Raw genomic sequence first — 23,985 nt, forward strand, 5'->3', positions numbered from 1 at the left:
CTCATCAGGCTAATGGGGCGATTGTTCCTGTGGTCCATAGTGTCCCCACCCTTGTGTAGTGGGATGACCGTCCCTGTGCACCATTCAACAGGCACAAAGCATGAGGTGAGGCTACGACTGCACATGGTATGTGGTTTGTGTGGAACACAGCCTGTGAAGTTATCTGGTCCCATGGCTGTTGTGATACTGGCTTTGGAGAGTGTTTTTTACCTGTGTAACTGTGATGACAGCAACTTTGCAGTCTTCCATTATAGAGATGTGCTCTTTCATGGGTGAGAGGGGGTTACAGTTAACACTGATCCTATCTGCAAGGATGTTGCCAATATCAGTTGGGTCTGTATATTTAGTGCCATTGAGCTGTAACTCAGAACAGATCTGAGTGTAGCCATGACATGGACCTGTCTGTTGGGCAGAGATCTCATGAGTAGACAGTATGCAACAGGGTACAGATTGGGTTACACTCAGTCTTGTTGCATGGGGCTACTGTCTGAGGCCAGTAATCCTCTTGTTAGGGTACTTCAGTGGTCTTTCTGGCTGCTGAATGTGCCTAGTGAGATTCATCACAAGTGTGTTGTGGTACTCTCTGACAGGTCTGATGACTGATGAGTACTGGAAATCTCCTTTGACCTACATGCACATACCTTGGCGGTTTGTGTGAACACATAGCATGATTTTCTGACAACTTTGTGAATGTGTTTCTGGTAGTAGAGATGTCTATCCACATTTGTCCATAGATCCCTTATTATCACCTCCGTATTTGGCTTAAGTGTATGAGCATGCCCAGTATGACCTTTCAGTATGTTGTTGCCTGACATTTGCTTCGTTTTTTAAGTGTGTGAGCATGCCCAGTATGACCTTTTTGTATGATGCTGAATGAAATCCACTACATTTGTTGGAGTGTGTGAGCACGCCCAGTATAGACATTTATACTATATGTGTATGGAAAATCAAGTTGTATTTTTACAGCAGGCCTCACCTTTGTGTCATAGATCAACAGGGATCATGCTGTGCCTGCAGGGCTTCCATGAGACACTTTGCATAGACTTATCAACATTTCTACATATGGGGGGGAGCTATTCTTTGTACATTTCTACTCAGGGGCACACTTGATTGTTACTGTGGGTGTACCTACGATGAGGGGTTCACCTGACACTTATACACATTTGCTATGCCTGCACTGCTATGTACGGTACACCATTTTAGTCTGTACTGTTGCCTATCATACTGGCTTGAGGCATACTACTGTACTACACTTCTTAGCGTCCAATGCCACATATATTAGATTGCAACTTCATAGCCTACACAGCCCACATCACACCGCCTGGCCTGATGTTCTCTGTCTGCATAGGCCTGTGGGGGAGGTTACCCATTTGCATCTTTAGGGGCATGTTACAGCATTTCTTTGTGTTTGCATTACTGTACAATTGTCCTGCTGTGTCTGTGCTACTGAAATGCTATCATGGCTTAGTGGTTCAGTACTGTGAACTACTATAGAGCACTGTATTGTGGGTTCGAGCCTTGTCACTACTTTTTATTTTCATGCTAGGCATACCAGACTGCTTAAGGGACAGTAAAGCTAATATGAGCATGTTTACCTGTCTTGGCTCAACTTTGCATGACTTTGCCCGACCTTGCCCAACATTGCTCATCATTGCCCAACATTGCGCTAGTTGGCACGGGCAATTTTGTTTACATATTTTAAATATTGGTAAATGCTGCTTAGCACTGCTTTATATTGCTTAAAACATGGCAATCATGCCTCCGGTGGTGCTGCAGGGCTGCCCATGTTAGATGCACATACTACACTCCCTATACATATTTGAAAACAGGCAGTGTCAAGTTAGGCATCCCATTTATTTTACGTGCGAGTCAGAGAGAGGTATCATTTCCAGGGTTCCTACTGAGCCAGTGTATGTGCTATGCGTTGCCTCTTTGCCAAGGCCAAGGCATACTGGGCACACCTCCTTCTGCCTACTGGGGCAGGCTCAGGTTGTTCCTCCTCCAAATCACATTGTGCCTGTGCAGGCCTTGGCAATGGTGGGGGGCTGTTTGGCCCTGCCCCATGCTGTTCCTGCTGCAGCTGTTTTTGCAGGATCATATTGTGTACCATGGCACATACCATGACAATTTGGGTACATGTAGTTGGTGAGTACTACAAGGCTCCACTAGGTGTGTCCAGGCACCGGAACCATGACTTGAGCATCCCAAACACACGCTCGATTACATTTTGTGTTTGTGCGTGTGCCTCATTATGGAGTTCTTGTTCAGGTGTGTGTGCATTTCTGATGGGTGTCATCAGCCACGGCTCCAGTGCATATCCAGCATCCCCCACTAGGTGAGAGTCAGGGATGTCCCCATTGGCAAATGTCTGGTACAGCTGTGTCAGATGCCAGATATGGGAGTCGTGGTAGCTTCCAGGGCAGCCAGCGCACACATTCAGTACTATGCCCTGGGCATCGCACACAACCTGGCAGTTGATGGAGTGGAAGCCCTTGCGGTTGATGTAGGCCCTACCCCGCTCACCAGCTGGTGCTTTGATGTGTGTGTGCGTGCAGTCAATTGCACCCACTACTTCAGGGTATTCCGCTATTTGCTGGAAGAGACGCATATTGCTGGCCAATACCTCACAGAAATTGGGGAAATATACATGATCACCGACATGTGCTGACATGGCATTCAGGAACTGGTGCAGTACCCTGGATGCTGATGCCTGTGAAATCCCCATCATATCACCAGTTGGTCTCTAGAAGGCACCTGTTGCTAGTATTCTTAGGCCAACACATACCTTGGTTTCCACTGAGATGGGTTCCCCTCTGTTGGTTCTGTGTGTGAGGCGTGGCCTGCACAGCTCAACAATTTTCTGCAGGAGCTCTCTGTCCACTCTATAGTGCTCCACCATTTCCAGCTCATGTAGCCCCTGGTAGGTTACCCTGGGTCTGTACACTCTTCTCCGTCTCCTCACTGTGGGTTGCTCAGCAACATTCGCAATGGCACCACTCTCAGCATCTTGGACATGTTGCCTTATAATAGCAATGGCAGCCCCTAATATTTTTTTGTCTCAGTTAAGCTTTTTAAGTTTTCACTTCTCTTTGTATACTGCAGTGTTGCATTGTTTTTGAGTAGAACATGGGGGAATGTTGTTGGGCTGGGCTAGTGTACTGCCTGTGTAATTGGCTGATTCTGATTGATTTCACCTGGCAGCTCTGCTAGTTTTCCTTGGTTAACTTCCTACTACTACTTTTCCTTCCTTTTCCCTTTCTGTTTCCACAGGGGCAGCGCCGCGCAAACAAGCGCACACAGCCTTACACAGGCTTACACAGGTTTAGGCGGGTGCACATCCATGCACACAGCCTTACACAGGTGCACATCCGCGCGCACAGGCTTACACAGCCTTACACAGGCTTACACGGGCACACACACGCGCACACAGGCTTACACAAGTTTACAGGCGCGCACACGTGCGCACACAGTGTAAGCATCTTTGCAAGAAACTTTGGTTGTAGCCACAGCGTACGCCTTCGGTTTCTGGGTTTCAGTTCAGACAACTGTAGACACGCCTCTTCCAGTCCTGAGTAACTCACAGCAAACACATGCCACTCTGCTCCAATAAGCTTACAGTCTTTGATACATACCCCCCTCTTGATGTCACCTATCTACTACTCTGATACTCCCCTAATCCTACTCTTACACTCTAGGGACATGGTTCACATAGCAGGGAAAATTGGGATTCACTATCCTTATACTCATACTCATTTGCATAGGAATGACTACTAATGCTTGGTTACATCTCTCACACTGAGCTTCCCCCCTTAGCAACCACTACTCAGTAGCCATGTTGTCTTCAGCCTGCCATTTACTTGCATGGCAGATGTATATTTGTAATAAAATGCCTATTTTTGGCTTTTATTTATTTTTTTTGTTTTTTAGAGTGCTGCAAGTTTGCGCGACGCTGTGCTACGCTTAAACATCGGGGATCGGGGAAAAAAATATTAATTTTTTTAATTTTTTGCAACACATATAAATGCCAATGGCCTTATATTTGGCCATTGGCATGCTTCCACAACTGGATGCATCCTTTATTTGGAGCTGTCATTGCTCCGTTTTGCTATTTGCAGAACGGTACTCCGTTACCAACCGAGTACATTTCTACAAATAACACTACTCTTACTCGGACAGGTTAGTGTTTCCTGGATCACAAATTTACCTCATTTACATAGCTTTCAGCAGCAAATGAGGTAATTTGCATAACCTAACATTGTCCGTGCAAGAGTAGTTTTAGGAGCTCTCATGCACGCCCCTGCCAGCTGTTCCTGGATCACTCGGCAGGCATATTGGTTTCTGGAGTCTTACACTACTCTTTGACTCCGTGCAAGCCTTCGTAAATCCGGCCCCTTCATTTCTTATTCAACATTCACAAAAACAGTCTTTTCTATCTCTGATGCTAAGGTACAGACACTGAAAGGAAAATGGCTTAAACTATTACTTATGTGTATAGAGATGCTATCTATTGAGCTTTAACTCATAAACATGTTAACTGTCTCTTGCTTTGAGACTGCAAATAGACTTAGTTTACTGAATGTATAAACTGCTCTGCAATATATGGACTACCTGTATATGTTTGTGTACATGAGATCTTTTACTCTATGACAATTGTGTAAATATGTGCATTTTTGCTATTACGTATATATGTAAATGTAGACATTTCTTTGTTTTATGTGGAGCTTGCCTCCCCGGTCCTCCACTGAAAAAAGACTTGTGTCAAGTTGGACTTTCCTGGTAAACAAATATAAAATAAAAATAAAATAAATAAAAATTGTTTGCCCCCAGTCCGAACACCATTTTTTGATCATCAGTCTGAATGCCCTCTCCATTGCTGGTTCACCAAGCCATTTTAGATGTGCCCCATTGGGGCATTGATTGTCTTATCTTTCTTTTGCTATTTTGTTGCTTGTGGGGTTTCATGTCATCTAAGAAGGGTAAATGCCAGTGTGGGAGACAGATTCCCCATAAAGAACGTCATGAACACTGTCTGTTCTTCCTTGGTGTTTTGCACAACCGTATGTCCTGTTCCATCTGTCAAGCCTTTGTTTCCAAAACCCTACATAGTAGGCTTTCTTCTTTGGTGTCTTATTTTGAGAATCAACATCTTAAGCTTCTGGCTAAGGACATGATGGAAGAAACTTCCCACTCCAAGGTACAGCCATCTGGGAAGAAGAAGGCCAAGAAACCCAGGCCAGAATCTTCTGTTGTTCAGCTTCTCCCAGACGTTCCTCCCAAGGTGAGTGATAGCTCAGAGGTTCACCTAGCTTTATTACTGGATTCTTCTGCAGCGACTGGGTTGGAGGCTGGTGGAGATTCGACCTTAGGCACATCCAAGGAGGCTTTGCAGACATCCACTTTGGACATTCAGGGGAAACTGCAACTGATTATTTCCAAGGGGCCTAGGGGTGTTCCCCAAATTTTAGTCAGAGAAGAAGTCCCTACTACAATTATTGAATGCCGTCCAGGGTCTGAGCCTTCAGATTTTTTTAAGGCGAACATCCTCTTTAAAAAAAAAAATCAGAAGACTAAACATATTTCTTCAGCTCCTAAGGACCCACAGAGTGAATGGTAGTCCTTCACTCAATGGCTGTTTAGTGCTTTGATGGCTTTAAAACCTCCTTAGGGAGTTTCTGTTCCAGCCCTCCCTTGGTCCTCTCCCCCCTTAAGAGACCCAGAGAACAGGATTTCTTTGAGGAGGAGGAGACTGATTCAGATGAGGAATCCCTTGCTTACTCCACCCAGATCCCCCTCTCCTTTGGACTATGGATCAGAGGAATAGTAATCTACCAGTCCTGATACTCCCTTTGAAGAGTTTTCTTTTTGGGGCCATTATCTGTAGGATGATGGAGTTCTTTAAATGGGATTGTACTTAAGTTTCTGAGATATAAAAAAGGTATTATTAGCTATTGCATATGAATTCTTACAGACCTTTTGTAGTCCTTCCTTTTCTAGCTGCTTTATTGGATGCCTTTTCTAATGCCTCTAAGGCTCCATATTTTCAGCCCCCTGCCCCCAAGAAACCTAATAAGTTCTATAGGGTGCCTGAGGACTGTACGTTCTTGCACAAGTGTCTTTCTACTGACCCTTTGGTAGTGTCAGTAGCTTCTGACAAATCTTCTCAATTGCCTTCTTTTCCTAAGTTACTGCCTTCTGATAAAGATAAAAGAGCTATGGAAAGGCTAGGCAAGAAGGTGTATACCTTTGCCACCTTGGCTTTTAGGGCTGTTAATTATCAGACCCATATTTCTAGGTACTTGTTGGCTGTGCTCTCCCAGGCCTGGCAGGTGATTTCTGATCTTCCAGACTCTGAAGGTAAAACTTCTGCCCTTTCCCTTTTAGGGAATTCCTCCTAGGTGGCTCGCCATTCTGTTAAGTGTAGTTATGGTGCATCAGATGCTTCTTCTAGGGCTGCTGCTTTTGGGTTAGTGGTGAGGAGGTATTCTTGCCTTCATCTTCAACCTTTGCCTGATGATATTAAGGCTAAGTTGATAGATGTCCCTCTAGACAATAAACATTTGTTTGAAGAAGCTGTTGCTGATTTGTTTACATCACTTCAGGATAGGGGCAAGGCTTTATAGGAACTTAAACGTGTTTGTTTCTCCTGTGCCTAAATTTCAGAGAAACTACCCCAATAAGCCAGCCTTTGTTCACAGGCAATCTCACCCTCCTTCTAAGGGTAAAAAGGGTGGCAATTGGGCTCCTCCTCCAAAGGTTACTCAGACTTCTATGCCTCAGAAGTCTCCTTTTCCCTATTAAACCAGGTACTGTCTGACTATCCTATTATTCCCAACCACTTTCCTCTTTCTCTTTGCCTCTCTCTCTCTCTCTCTCTCTCTTCCTGTTTGGCTAAAGATTACTCAGGATTCCTGGGTTCTTTCCATTATCTACCAGGGGTATTTCATGGTCTGGAAATCTCTTCCCACTTTTATGGGAGTTCCTCAGCCTCTTCAGGAACAGCTGTCCTTTCCAGGGGTGCTTCAAGATCTTTTGACTCAGGGTACTACTCAAGAGGTACCCAAGTCCCAAAGGGGGAGAGGGTTTTACTCCAGGATGTTTCTAGTGCCAAATAAAGAGTGTACCTGGAGACCAGTTCTAGACCTCTCTCATCTAAACACTTTTCTGAAAGTGCCCTCATTTTGAATGTTGTCCCTTCAGACTTTGTTCCCTGTTTTGCTTCCTCAGGCTTATCTGTTGTCTCTGGATCTCAAGGATGCTTATTTCCATATCCCTATTCATCCCCTTTTCAAGACATTTTACATTTCTCTGTTGTCTCCTGGCATTTTCAGTTCTCTGCTATGCCATTTGGCCTTTCTACTACCCCAAGGGTATTCACCAAATGCCTCACTCCTGTGATTGCTTTTTACATGCTTCAGGGAACCCAAGACTTTCCTTACTTGGACAACCACCTGTTTCAGGCATCTGCTCCAGAGATTTTATTGCAAAATCTTCATTTTGCCATTTCCCTTCTGCAAAGCCTGGGGATCACAATAAACTTAAAAAAAATATTTTCTGACTCCTTAGGACCATATTTTTTGGAATGCAGGATCTGGACTGTGCATATACTGGCATCCCTGCCTCCCCCAGGGTCTTAACACTCATTTCTTTTTTTCAAGCTCTTCTTCCTCTGGCCTCTTTAATAGCCAAGGAATTTCTGAGAGCTCTGGGGTTCATGACCTCCACCATTCTTATCCTCCCTTTGGCCAAACTCCTCATGGGAAAGTTTCAGTGGTTTCTGAAATCAGTTTGTCTTCAACATGCATACCGTCTTCAATTTGTAGTTCTTATTTTGCCTTGTCTCAGGAAGAAAATTTAGTATTGGATACAGCAGTTGTCTCTAAATCCAGAGCTACCTTTTTATCCCCCTATTCCCTCTTAGGAGCTGTTCACCAACACTTCAGATGTGGGATGGGGAACAGCATTTGGCTTCCTAAAGGTGCAGGGTGTTTGGTCGCCTCATCAACAGAAAGAGCACATCAGTGTCAAAGAGATGAGAGCTCTTCAGGCTTTTCATCTTCTGTTCTCCCTGGGACCTCTCAAGGTGCTTACAGACAATACCACAATGATGTGGTATGTAAACAAATGGGGGGGGGGGGGGTGACAAGATTTTATCTTCTTCTTCTTTGCCAGTTGGCACTCCTGATGTGGGACCTTGTTATCCAGTATCAAGTGACTCTTCAGGCAGTTTACATTCCTCAGGTCAAAATTTTGTGGCAGACACTCTGAGCAGGGTCTTAACTCAATCCCATCAATGGATGCATTTCTAAACATTGTCCACCAGTGGGGTATTCCTGAAATAGATCTTTTTGCCTCCTGTCTGAGAAGACAACTTCCTCTTTTTTGTGCCAGAGTCGCAAGTCCTCTGGTTTGAAGGTGGACACCCTATCATTTCTTGGAAGGGGATGTTTCTTTTTGATTTCTCTCCCTTTCCCATCATTCTAAAAGTCCTGTTCAAAATTCAACAGGATGCTCCCAAAATCTTGTGGTGACTTCCTTTTGGCTGACAACATTGATTCCCTCTTCTTCTGCATTTAGCCAAGAGCAATCATTACAAGTTACCTCACAGGGTGGACCTTCTCCCACAAGACAAGGGATTTCTCATCTATCTCCACCTGTCCACTCTTCAACTGACACTGTGGGTGATAGGATTTTGATTCCTCATAGACAAGTGTTTCTGTGAATGTGCTTAGGGTCCTGCAGGAGGCCAGGAAACCCAATACTAGGAAATTCTACTTATCCAAATGGAAGAGGTTTTCTGTTTGATGTATTTTTCGTAAGCTGTATCCACGTTCTGTGGATGTTCATTTGATTTTCTCTTATCTGTGTGAATTGCTCAATGCTGGATTGACCTAGTCTTCTGTTAAGGCCCACTTATCAGCTATCTCTGCTTGCCTGCCTTTATCTCCTCCTTTAGCTTTTGGATTTGAAGATAAACAATTCCTTAATGGCATCCTTCATATTAGGCCTCCCAGGAAGTCTGTTTCTCCTTCCTGGGATCTTAATTTTATTTTGGAAAAAACTGACTCAGACTCTTTTGAGCCTGCATCTTCAGCTTCCATGTAACATTGCTCTTGGAAGACTGTACTTTTGTTAGCCCTTACTTCTGCTATATGAGTGTCTGAGCTTCAAGCCCTTGTGGCTTGTCCTCCTTTTTTGGTGTTTCATAAGGATAGGGTGTCCTTGCATACTAATACTTCTTTTATGACCAAGGTGGTGAATGAGTTGTCTGTTAATCAGTCTATTCATTTGTCCACTTTTCTCCCCTTTTCCACAATATACCAGTGAGAAAGTGGTATACAAGTTGGGTGTGCATAGACAACTCAGATTTTATTTGGGTAAGACTAAAACTTTTGTAAATCTGATCAGCTGTTTGTTTCCCTTCATCCTAGGTCCTTAGGATTAGCTGTGTCCAAAAAACTATTTATTCTTGGATTTCTAAAGCCATTTCTTTTTGTTATTCCTTTTATGGTAACAACCTTCCTTATTCTGTTAAGGCTCATTCTACTAGAGCTGTGTCTTCTTCTGGTGCTTTTTTCAAGGTTTGGTTACTAACTCTATTCTTGAGGCAGCTACCTGGACTTATGTGCATACATTTACCAAGCACTAGAAGTTTGATGGGATTTCCAGAGCTAGAGCTGGTATTGCTAGGGCCATCCTTCATGGTTTCCTAGAGAGCTCTGCTGGTCCTTTCTCCTTCTCTTCTTCCTGAGCATTGGCACTATCCCTATTGTAATGAATATTGCAACAGTGAAATGGAAGGACATAGTATTCACTCCCTCCCTCCACCCTCAGGTCCATTTCTCTTCTGGATGTACTGATTCCTCTCCTTATCTTGGACTGGCATTCCTACTGGGCTGTCAGTTCTGAGGATGGTACATCCAGACATCATCTTTATGCCCTGCACTAAGCGAGAAGCATACGTGTTATGTACGGCATACCTTAAAGCAACCAAAAGGCTTTGGTGTACTGGCCAGATGTCCATAAGGGGATCCCAGTTGTAATGAATACTGCAACAGTTAAGAGAAGGACATCTACAATTATGGTAAGATTTTATGCAACTTTGCTTTCTGCAGTTTATTATTTAGTACTTTGCTAGCCAGGGTAAAATGTTGATCCATCATTTTCAGTCTTTACCCAGGTGATAATGATAAAAACAAAATAAGATCATATAATTAAAACTGACAGTGTTAAAAACTGTGCGTATATATATATATATATATATATATATATATATATATATATATATATATTAGTTGCATATTGAATTGTTAGTAGAGTACAGTAATATTTCACAATAACTGGTTAGTCATTAGATGCTTACATAATTTATAATATTCAGCAAAGGTTTTGAATGAAGGTTGAGGGGGAACAGGGGGTGAAGGAGAATGAACAGAGTGTTCAGAAGAATTAAGACTGAAAGGTGGAGAGGAGAGAAGTGGTGTAAGTGTTGGAGTCTAATGTTAACAGGAAACTAGAGAGGAGTAAAGGCTAGTAGAGCAGAACTCTGGGTGGAATTGAGAGGTATCTGTGGTATTAGTGAGTGAGTTCCGAGTATGAGGAGAGTGTGACTTGTGGGTGATGTGAGCATGTTGTGTGATGGTAAGTGAAATAAAGCTGCTAGGATATATATTTTTCTTTATCAGATTTACAGTTCTTCGAATTGCAAATCAACTACTCTTATTTGTTGAAACTTCACTTTCCCGAACACTAACTTCACCAAAGTACAAAATACCAACAATACATTACTACAAAAAGAAAAACACACATTCTCCAACATTTTTGCAGAGGGGGAACCCCCCCCTGCACCCCCCAGCCCCCCACATCCCCTGTAAATTATATGTACCAACTCAGAAATTGCACTACAGTGACAGAAAGGATACATTTCCCGATGTCCACTGTACTGCGATCTCCATTGAAAAGCAGCAGTCTCTCTTACATTAACTTACCACGTACTAAATACATCCCTGAAAAAGCACAGCATACTGACCTCTTTCCATAAATGCTGTTATATCTGCCAAGTACTACAAGTAGTACATTGTATGATAATGTAGTACATAAACACTGTACCCTTCTACTTGCCATACTAACACCAATGACTTAAAACCTCACTGAAATGAACATCGGACAACTGGAATTTAGGAAAAGTGAAGTTTCTGCAAACAGGAGTTGCTGATTTGAGATTTGAAGAACTGTAAATTCATATACACATGTATATGTGTGTATATATATATATATATATATATATATATATATATATATATATATAAATATGTAGGATCTATTATTGTAGATGATTAAAGATGACCTCTTTTGTTGACATACTTTGGAAAATTAATTAAGACCTCTTTTGTTGACATACTTTGGTCAGCAAAGAAAATGATTAACAATTGCATGAGGTCACACAGTATCCAAGTTTAGGGAATATACTCTTTCCTTGGAGACTGTGCAATCTCTTAGAATATATAATTAGCAAAGGGTATGGGGGTGTAGGGGGCTTAACCCTGCACAAAATACTGTTTAAAAGCTGCATGCTCTGAAATTCCATTTTCTATTATTTCATGTTGATGTTAAGCACATTGACATTTGGGTGTTTCATTATTTCTAAGTACACCAATCTATGCATACACAAACTAAAAGGGAAAACTAGTTGTATAGGAATGACTACTGTTGATATTGGCAAATAAATTTTTAAAACAGGCCATTATCACAATTTCGTTTGTAAGCTCCATGTCAAAGATCACTTTGCATTTTTATTAAATATAAGAAAACAGGATTCAAGCTGGAATTACTTATTTACACCACAATTTATTACATTAAAACAAGAGATGAGCACATTCATCCTTGTCAGAGCTTCATCTTTGACATGGATCTCACATAAGAACTTGTCTCAATGACCTGTTTTAGTTATTTGTATGCCTATATCAACAGCAGTGGTGCCTGTACAACTAGTTTTCCCTTTTTGTTGATCTGTTCTTCCTTAAGGAAAGTGTGTACTACCCTTAAGGCTGGAAAACTACATTTTTTCAGTAGTAGGTTATATTGTCTCTCTTTCTCTATAAATATATGTATATATTTTGTGTGTGTATGATATATATACACATGAGATGGAATACATGCATATGTTCGAAGGCACCATCCCCGAACATTACATCCGATCTTCCGAACCTAAATGTTGAAACTCACAGGGGACAAAAGGTTGGAATGTCGAGAAAAACACCGAATTCGACATTTTCGGTCACTCAACCACCATAACAAGTGCTACCATGGGTCGAGAAGGGAGGGATATTAGCCCGGCTGGCATTCGGTGTTCATGGATTCAGCGTCTGAAAATTCGACATTTAGCAAACTGAGGTCACTGCCTTCGACATTTAGGACATCAGACAACTAACGTTTTCTTAAATGCATGTATTCCATGAGAGACACATACACATACATACACACACACACACAAAATGAGCCATCAACACAGGATGAATTTTTAATTTCAGTTTATTCATCCTCACACAAGAAATGAAGCAGACTGTGGTTTCCCTATACAGCCCCATCAGTGAGACATAAAATCACAGCCTGCTTAATTTCTTATGTGAGCATGATAAACCAAATTTAAACATTCATCCTTTGGTGATGGATTGCTTTTCCTTATGTGTCTTGTTTATTGAATCATGAGAACCATCAGTGATGTGCTCTGGCAACTTTTCTTTAGATATACACACACACATATTGTATAATATTTTGTTGGATTAAGATTACATTTAATAGGGACCCCACTACTTTTGCCCTTGCTAATATCAGCATCACTTCACTCCCTTACCCTACCCCAATTCCCACTTCATTTTGCTCTCCTGCTCCCAATTCTCACCTACCTCTTCTCATACACTACATTTAAGCTTAACCGTCTCCTCCTATTATCAGCCAGTCACTAACAACCACCTTAATCCCCACCCTCTAGAGTCTCTCAAATAACACATAATTTCAACATCAGTCTAATAAACCACTCCTACCCAATTTACTACTCATAATAACTCTTCCCACATACTCTTCCACTACTCATGCACTTAACATCTTCCATTGATTGGAAGGGGCCTTTCTGCACCCTTGTGAGAGAAGTGTCCTGATTGGAACCTGTCTGATGAAGGGTAATTGGTCTAGGGCTTGCAGTAAGCACCCTCATTAGTTCTTTTGAGGTTTTTCATTTATTTATTTATTTATTTATTTTTAACTTTTTAGCTTCTGGTATTTAAGCCCTGCATTTGAGCAGGTTTCTGCTTGTTTAATCAGAGTTGAATTGAGGTGGGCTCTGAGCCACAACTCTGAGCTGAGATACCAGATGAGTAGAGGCTTCTGAGCTTCCCAAAAAACATACGTTGCCTGTTTTTTGCTTGATTATACTATTTACTGCACTTTTTTTTATTGTACTCTGCCTATTTAATACTGTTCTTTAATAATGTAAACTGCACTGTTTGTACTGCAATTGTCTGCCTTACTGTGCCTGTTAAATCATGTTTTGTTGCTGTTTTCACTGTTTGCAAAGATTTTTTGCTGTTTTCACTGTTTGCAAAGTAATTGTTGCTACTTTTCACTGTTTGCAGAACATCTGTTCTGTTTGTTCTGTTTTCCTGCCAAGCAGTGTTTTAAATAGATGATTTGTTTGCTGCTTGAAACATTCTTTAGTGACTCCTTGTTGTTTTTTAGCTGTTTAAAACATTATTTAGTGTCTCACTGATGTTTTTCTGCTGTTTAAAACATTGTTTTAGTGTTTCATGCCTAAAGTAGTATAGCTAGTAGTTGTAGCATAGTCCAGATACAGGTTTACTGCATCTGGATTTGTTTGTGGTGGCTGTTGTATTCTGAACACATTTTCTAAGTCATCTTTTATTGGAAGGGGCCATTCTGCACCCTTGTGAGAGAAGTGTGCTGATTGGAACCTGTCTGGTGAAGAGTGATTGGTCTAGGGCTTGGAGTAAGCACCCTCGCGTGTTTGAATTTTTTTTTTAAGTTTTTTTAGCTTTTGGTATTTAAGCCCTGCATTTGAGTGGGTTTTTGCTTGCTTGCGCATTGTGCAGCACCACACACTGTGGCGCAATTGTGCCCTATAACTGGATAGATAATTTCAACAAATTTTCCTTTAGATACAGCAGTAGTACATTATTGTAGTCCTCATCTTTAGTACATTTCTAATCTAAGAAGTATTGCTAGTGAGCTGTGACCTATTAAATCACCAGCCAAAAAACTCTGTCAGAAAAACCCATCTACTGAGCACCCCCTAGATCAGTCGTGATAACAGTTCTTCCAACCTAGCATTATGGGCAGTTGGACTACCCCCGTTTGTCCTGCCAGCTTTGTCAACTTGGGTCTCCTGAAGCACTTTACCAACTGCCTCCTGTACACTGACAACCCTCTACTAATAACTCATTCTAGTACAGAGTATGAGAGATTTATCTACACCAAAAATCTTAAATCCCTGCTCTCACGCACTCTAAACAGTAACACAAAAGAGGTTGTCAACCACTACTAAGGCACATAGTGCCACTACTCATACACATAGTATGCATCCAACACATAAATCTACATACACGGAGGTTCTGTTAAAAAACCTGCTGAAACACCAGAGACCTCCAAAACACAAGACTGCTACAACTAACACAGTTCCCACAGCACCTAAGACACATAGCAACAGCAGTGTCTCACCTACCAAGCCCTTAAGGTGCAACACTCAAAAAGCAAATGTTCTTGTCATTGGAGACTCCATAGTGAGACACATGGATGTCCCACTCTGATAAGGACAAAGTCACAGTCGGCTGCCTGTCCAATGCCAGGATTTGTCAGATCACACATACACTCAGGTCTCTCGGCAACAAGTACCATTATGACCCCTTCATAGTTCATGTTGGAGTGAATGACTTGATACATACTTCCCTGGACTATATGAAGAGAGACCTGATTGAGCTCTCTGACTATGTGTCCCAATCAGGTATGTCCGTAGCCTTGAGCAGCATAATACCCTCACCTAGAATGATGCCAGAGTATAAACAAAAAATGATCGATTTTAATAATTTGCTTAGATTTTGGTGTCATTCAAAGGGGATCCAGTTTCTGTCAGCCTGGGATGACATGGTTGACAAACCTTGCTGCTTTGCCAGAGATGGTTTGCACCTGACACCACTAAGCTTTTGGCTGCTGGCAGAGGCTCTTGCCTTCTACATGCTGCCTTTTTTAGGCAAGGTCTCAAAAACAAAATTGCCAACTTGAAAATTGCCAATTGTAACATAAAAGCTAGGAGCATAAACCGAAAGCTGCATACCCTGGAAACACTTCTATCACTTTAAGATGTAGATGTCTGCATAGTCACAGAAACCTGGTTCAAGGCTTCAGAGAGTACCCCACCCTTGCAAGGCTATAATGCCTTCCACACCTTCAGACCGCAAGACAAACGTGAGAACCAAAGAAGGCAGTGTGTCTATCTATATAAGAGATAAATTCATCTCCCGATGAGTTAGACTGGAAAACTCCATGGAGTTACTCCAAGTTCAGATTACTGTGGTTAAGACCCCATTCAAGTCATAGCTAGTTATAGATCCCCCTCCATGAGTTATGATGCACACGAGGCCTACTTGACCAAACTAGTCAATCCAAATATCGTCAAACTCTCTGGTCATAGGGGATTTCAATTATCCCACCATCAAATGAGAAACCAACTCTAGCCCTAACTCACATGCGCAAAAGTTTCTTGAATTTTTTAACTCAAATGCCCTGGAACAAATTGTTCAACCCCCAGCAAGAGGAACAAACATACTAGATCTGGTCCTCACTAACATGACAAACAGATGCACCACCGTAACTGTCAACTCCTCATTACTTAAATCTGACCACAAATCAGTCACCTTTGAACTGACACTAAAACCAGAACTCACAAAGGGCAAAGTCAAACTAAAAAACTTCACCAAGGAAAACTATACCCTCCTAGGGGAAGGTATAAATGCATTCCAAGCCCCACCCCCAACTGGAAGTGGTAACTGCACCAAAGCAGACCTGTCACCAGTGGGGTACCACAATGGTCAGTGCTGGGCCCCCTACTGTTTGGTATATACTTCTCAAAAGTTCAGGCCAAAACTAAGGGTATGTGACTGACCAAGTTTGCAGACGACTGCAAACTGGGTTCAATTATTGCATCCCCAAATGAAGTCAGTATACTTCAGGAGGGTCTTATGCAGACTAATGACTGGTGTCTTAGATACAGTCTTAAACTGAATTCAAAGATGTTTATCATCATTCCCTTCAGTAAAAACAATGTCCCTTCACACTGTCAAATTAACAACAATACCCTGTGTACAAACAAAGTGGTAAGGGATCTGGGATCACAAGTAGACTGCGACCTTAACTTTGACCACCATGTGTCTACTGTAGTAAGGAAGGCCTTTTATGTAGCACACTTGATTAGCAAATGCATCACCTCTAGAGCAAAGGAGGTTTTAAGCCCTTTATACTTGTCACTAATCAGACCCATAATTGAGTATAATGCCTCTTTTGGCATGTATCGTGCAAAGCACTGCAGCAATTGGAGAGACCTCAGAGGTTTCTAACAAAGAAGGTCAAGGGACTACAGCATGTGCCTTGCACAGACTGACTAAAGTCCCTGTCACTATACTCTGTATCGTATAGAATACTTAGGGGAGACTTATGCCTGGCTTACATTGTAATCTCTACCCCAAATCTAATGAATCTACTTCACATCCGTAAATCCAACGGGACTAGAGCTACCCATTCCAGGGACTTAAATATGGCCTGTGACTTGAATAGGACATGCTGGAGGACAGATTTGTCTTCCAGTGACTGCCTCATCTTTGGAATAGACTGCTAATTCATGTGAAGCAGAGCACCTCTATGACACTGTTCAAAAGAACCTGGACAAGTGGATGGGGAACCATATATTCTTACTGGGGATTGTGCCCACAACCCTCCTGGGCATGGGCAGTCATTGCTAAATACAGTCCTGGGTATTGACTAGAGTATCTATGGTATTACATTGGGCTGAAATAGCTAGGCTTGAAATAACCTCTGGGTAGATAGCCTAGTAACCTCCTTTGATTCTGTATTCTCACCTTTATAGCATACATACATACATACTATTTACTGTCCTGCTTCATAACTCTGTTTCTTAAAAGTATCAAAATCTTAGTGTAATTTCCTTTTTTTTCAGCTATCATAGAAAACTATACTCCTGTGTTTCCTCCATCAGTCTAACAGTCTTTAATTCCTCAGTAGCTACTCACCCACTGTTCTTGTAGCATATTCTCTCAGACCCTCCACCCACTTCTTCTAACATTACTATCTCTTCTGTTTTACCTACACTATTATTCCTGTCACAAAATTCCTTGAGTAGACTCAATCTTACCTCCTGTACTTATTTTTCTCCTCAGAACTTTCTCAGTACCCACCTGTCAACAATGCTCAACTATTATCTGCTCATTCTTATCCTTCTCTCTCTCTCTACATGATAACATACCATCCTCTAGCACAAGAAATTGCTACCACAAACAATATCGTGCTTACTTCCCCATAACCATAAGTATATTCAGCACTACTGTCAGACACCTTTTTAAGAGAATGCACGAGGACATAATCATAACATTATGAATGCCGACTCTGAATTATAACACTAAACATAAATTCCCATGATGCGATATCTTTTTCATCATAAATTAAATCAGTGTGATGATATCCCTCAAACTCAGGCCCACAACAACACACCCTGAGCTCTGTCAGTATCCCCAACAACACCTCAGCTAACCTCCTACATCAATCAAATAAAACAGACCTTCACCTCTACAAAATAAACTCCTTCAGCACATGGAACAAGTCACCAGAATTCCATGCTTGGATTAACAACCACAGCCCATATATTGTGGTGATAACTAAAATCTGGTTAAAGCAAAATATAAAGGATGAACTAATTCTCCCACCAGACTATAATATTTTCAGACTGGACAGGAAAATTAAGAAGGTGGCAGAGCAGTCATCATCTAGCTAAACACACCAGAACTGTTTCTCTCTGTCCATCCCTCTAGCCCCCACCATTAATGCTGAAATATTTATGTGCACATGTAAACTTAACAGCCATAAAAGCATATGTATAATTTGTATATACATACTGCCAGGTAACGATATTCCCACTACTGAAGCATTCTTCCACTGGACCTCCTCAAGCATCCAAAAAGAAGCTACTATATTGGATAATGTCGATATTGGCTGGCAAACATTAACTAGTGGCATCTCCAGGTTCACTGTAATCCTATTCAGCTCTACCCATCTGGTCTTCACACCCACCAGATATAACAAAAATACAAAGAATAACGTGTATTGATTGGATCCTGACTAACACCTCTTAAGAACATTATATCAAGTGGCTGTCTCCATGGCACCTTTAATGACCACACTCCAACCTTCTCAAATCAATCCAAAATATATAGACAGCATTGTTATAACCTGGTAAGAAACCTAAATAATTTCCACCATGACACTTTTATCTTTATCCTAAAGTTACTTAACTGGAAAGCATTATACACCATCCCCTTGGATGAAGCAGTGTCCTTCTTTAGCATAGTTTTCCTAAATGTTTTAAACTTACATGCCCCTGTTAGAACCAAATGGATTAAAAGTTTTCCATCTTCTCCAAGGCTATGTAAGCAAAATAAAATCTTAAATGAAGAGACAATGTGTGGAAATATTGGTTAAAAAATAAAAATAAAAAAATAAACTTAACCTCCAAACTTAAAAGCTTTTAGAAACAAAACTAAGCATAAAATAAAAACATGACAAGAATGTTTATACACTGGTCTCCAAATTACAAATCAAAGCAACTTCAAACTCTTCTGGTTCTCAGTCACCTCATGCTCCCTGGTCATGTTACCCATCCTATCCTCCCCCACAAAAGATCACAAATAATTAGTATTGTAACACAGTTCAACTTGTATTTCATATGCATTTCATAGACACAGTTACGGTGCCACTAAAAAAAAAAACTCCAGCTCTATAATATTACCATTATCTTTAGCTCATCTAACAAATAATAACTGTTTCTTCTTTTCTCCTGTTCCTACCTCCACTATTAGAAAACTCCAGTTTCTCCTCCAACTAAAACCTACATTAGCTCTTGACAGCTTCCCTGTAGGATACATCAAAACAGCAGCAGATGCCATAGCTTTTCCAATATTGACTCCATCTCCATAAAAAAAAAAAAAAAAAAAATGTGTGAGATAGATCTTGTGTAAAAGTAAATTTGTCTTCCCTCATAGTAATAGCGTGATATTTTTAGAAACAGTATGTGATACAAAGCTTGCAAAGTATGCAAAAAGAAATATGCAGCAAACAAGTGTGAATAGCCTAGCAAAAAATGTGTTTGCAGGACAAGATATGCTGTGGGCTTAACACATTAGTAAGAGATGGCTATGATAATAGGGGCTTGCTGAAAAATAGAGGCATGCTGAAATAGCATGATAAGCTATACAAAGACTCAGTTGACAGAATGGATCCAACAAAGGGAAGTGGCTAACAGTGCAAAAAGAAATGGCTGTCTTGTCACAAGAGTATACCCTGGTCTTCTCAGAAACTGATAAGGAAACAGAAAACTGGTGAGGTCCACATTATTCTCAGAAATTGATTAAGGGACAGAAACTGGCATGGTCCACAGTAAAGCCACAGATGTGCCAAGAATGTTTCAAAAAGATTTAAACTTAGACTGTATAAAACTGACTAAAAACAACTGGATGGGAGGACATTTTGATCATGAACTGAGATTCATTTGAGGAAGTGCAGTGCATCTGTCAGTAATCCATGTTATAAAGAAAATTTTAATATCTCGACCGTGGTGTTTGGGCGGTCGTATTAATAAATATTATATTAAGTATGAATGCAGTTGTACAGTGTCTTGGTCTGTTGTTTGCTATTTTAACATTGTCAAACCAGATTAAATTTGAATCTTTTATAATATATTTATATCAGTCCAGTTATCCCATTGGCACCAACATCAGTACAGTCGGTATTGACCAGTTCAGCAGTATCTTTTACTTCCAAGTTTTGATAAAGCCAAGATTTCATCTCTGAATCTGCTCCAAGATGTTTCACCATCATTTTCAACAGAGAGGAAATTTCTAGCTTTTGGTTTTGATCGACAGCCTGATCACCTGTTAGCCATTTCTGAAATATGGTAATCCTCTTTCTGAAATAACATGGATGCCATCAAAGACTTAAGTGTAAAATGCCCACATACTGTGGCAATAGAGTTAAATCAAACACCAGATAAGGTTTGGACATTACTACACTAGTGGTATGAACAAGGCAGTGGCGAAGTTAAAAGTAACAAAGCATTGTATGGTGCTAGCAAATGTGATAAAGTTTATCTTTATAAATGGATACAGTGTTATGATCAATATTTGCAAAAATATAGAACACTTGTTGAATGTATAAACTGTAGAACTGTAGGATAAATATCCTTGATTCTGTATAACATGTCATAAAACTGTGATGCAAAAGATAGCAAAATTTATACAGGACAGGTTAAATATGTTATGTGAAACAAAAGGTCATTTTTTAATGCCAGTATACACTTTTTATAGGGGATTTCAGTCATTTTTAGATAAAAATGAAAGTTTAGAGTTTGGAGAGATGGCAGAAATGTTTCAGACTTACAATACTGTCTGCAGTGGGATGACATTACTAACAATACGGAACTTTCAGACAAAGAGCAGGAAGACAATTTAAGAAATATTAATGAAAAACAAATGGAAAAGTTTACAAAGCCTAACAGAGATGTCATGAAATATATGCAAGATATTATTACCATTTTGGAAAGGGCTGACGTGGCAATACATGTTGCCACTGAGGCTCAGTCGGTTGGGGGAGATAATACAGAAACACTTAGACAAGAATTAATCAAAGGAAAACAGAAAGAATTGGAGAAGTTAGCTAAAGAAGCAGAGCTACAAATACAAATAGGAGAATTACAGAAACAATTACGTGAATGTAAAGCTTCAAAGGTAGAATTACAAAAAGAGTTACAGGAGCTTAAAGCTTCAGACACCATTAAGTCTGAGGATGTACAAGCAGTGAGAGGCACTTCAACTGATCTGTACCAGAAATCTCATCTGTTACAGACAATATCTCAGCAGATCAATAAAAAAGGTATGTTAACATTTGAAGACTGTTTGTCAAATGCAGCTGGCAATGCATGGAATGACTGTTTAAAATGATGTTTTTGAGTATTTCTTCCAAAATATTACAAGACTTTCATTGTTGCTAATGACTGTAATCTTGATTCAAAATTAAACAGAATGGTAACTGTGCTCTTGGCATAGTCACAGGGACAAACTCTGACAACTAAGTTGTTAGAATATTTTAACATTACAGTTTCCGACAAAATGTTGAAACAGGCAGAACATTTTAAATTGGTATTTCAAATTGTTTACAGCATAGATGACAGGGAAAAGTAAAGACAAGAAACAAAGAAAAGGTTAATATATCCATTTTGGAGCAAGTAAAGAGAAGTCCAGATGACATTAAATGTATTTATGTAGAAACTACTGATACATTAGAGAAATGTGTTCACAAGGTGATGAGAGGAAGGGTCATGAGTGACAGCTGAGACATTTTCAAACAGAACATTTTCTCCCTCAGCACTGATGAAGTTGGTTTTGAAATCGTAAGTAAAGTAGGATGAGAAAAAGGTAAAGGCAGGTGAAGGGGACAGGAAAAGGGACAGACCTCCAGCGGCATTAGCCCCTCCAGCTCCGGTAAGCCCTGATGTAAAAAAGGTGACATGTTCTTTCTGTAAGAAACTTGGACTTGTCAAGTAAAAGTGCCACATTACAAAAAGTGGAAAAACAAGCAAGTAGAGAAGGGAATATATGCTAAGGAACCAGAAATTAAGGAGACCAGAAAAGGAAGACAAAACCAAAAATCTCAGGATAATAGTACTGAGAGTCAAACATTTTCCAATAAAGTAATGGGAAATTATAAAAAACAACAATATGACAATAAGGGGACTATCTACCCAGTGGAATATAGGGAAAATCCTCCCTATAATCCAGACCACAAGAAAAGACAGACTGTGTCTCAGGAATTGCAACATCCTGTGAATGCAGTAGATGAGGATGATGATTCTCAAGAGCAGAAATACAATATTTGTGTAATTAGAGAAGTCCCCAGAAACATAGGAGATTATGAAGATTCACAATAGGGATGTGCCTCTCCTGGTCAAATAGTTAATTTAGCATCTTTTAAGAGAGGGAACGATGGCCAAGCTTTGACTGAAGTTTGGGTAGAGGAGATGATGTGAAAAAATGTCTTAATAGACACAGGAGCAGCAGTCTCTGTTACAAACAGACAGTTAAGAATGGACCCAGGAAAGAGGACTTTAATTTCACTTTTCAGCGGTAGTGCATGTTTCGCAGTAGGCAGCGAGCCTGTAGAAATCAGTTTTAATCAGGATGTAGATCCTGTAACAGGAATATTTTTGATGCATCCCGGTTGTGGGACTACCATAATAGGAATGGATATTGTGAACAAGTTGAAAATAGTAATACATTTTTCCAAATGTATTTTGTGGAAAACAAAAGATGAAAATGAAGTGGGCAGTGACTGTAAGTGTATGATAGTAAAAGTTAACTTGATAGAGAGTAAAGGAAATAGGGCAGTGCCCCTGACAGATGAACAGAGAGATAGATGAGACACCACTGAGCAAGAATTTCAGACCCTATGGGCAAAAATATAGCCCAAAAAATTAACCAGTTTGGCCAGTTAAAAATAAAGACGGAAGTTATCAATTGGTAATAGATCTCCAAAAGGTAAATCAGTTCACACAACCAAGAGTGCAGGTGATACCAGGAGTCTCAAAATTAGCAGCTCGAATAAAACCAGAAAGTCAGTGATTCACTGTGATAGACCTGGCAATTTTTCACAGTACCACTTCAGAAAAGGGATTGTCCATTGTTTGCCTTTACCTTTGGAAATCAACAATATGTCATGACTAGATTAACACAAATTTTTCAAAACAGCCCTGTAACTTTCCATCAGATAGTGGGGGCAATCATACAAGATGTGAGCAAGAACAACTGGGATATACGTTACACTGATGATATTTTGATACAGTCAGAGAAGGTAAAACAACAAATATGACAGATGAGAAAGGTTCTAAAGGAACTGCAAGAGGCAGGATTTAAAGTAAACAAAGATGCAATACAATTCATGTCAGAAAAAGTCAAATTTCTAGAAACTGTTATCAGACCAACAGGGAGAATGCCTTGTAAAAAAATAGTGCAAGGAATTCTGGAGCTGCCAAAACCTTTGACAATTCCAGATTTACACAGACTCATGGGAATCATGAACTACAACATGGAATTTATAGAGGATTATGCAGTGGCTGCAGCTCCCTTCTATAAAATACTATCAGAACAAAAAGATAAATTGACTCTGAAAGTGGAGTTGCATTGAAGAAGAGGCACTAAAAATGTTAAAGCATAAGCTAGTACAGGCAATGGAGCTGATAGCTCCCACCAATAAATTGCCTTTTATTTTACAAGCAGCAGTCAGAAAAGAGACACTTTTGGTAGTGCTATTGCAGTCATGGCTTCATGGGATATCTCTGGGAATGGAGAGATGATTGAGGCAGATTACCTTTTACAGCTGACAAATGACTGTGGTGAAAAAAAAAGCTATCCACCATGCATTCAACACCATTTGGCTATGTACTGGAGAATAAAACAGACAGAATACTTGACAATGTTTTCAGGGGGCATAGTGCAAACTCCGCATCAAACAATAAAAACTCTAAGTAACAGTGAGATGAACAGAATTACTGAGGGGGTAGTTAAACTGCTTTTTTGAAATGGCTGGCTACATTCAGTACTAGAAATATACACGTAGAGATGGGGACAAGTATTACCTATCCAATTT

This window comes from Protopterus annectens, chromosome 10.part0 (genome assembly GCF_019279795.1).
Source record: "Protopterus annectens isolate FY-2018-M chromosome 10.part0, PAN1.0, whole genome shotgun sequence".
NCBI classification, from domain to species: domain Eukaryota; kingdom Metazoa; phylum Chordata; order Ceratodontiformes; family Protopteridae; genus Protopterus; species Protopterus annectens.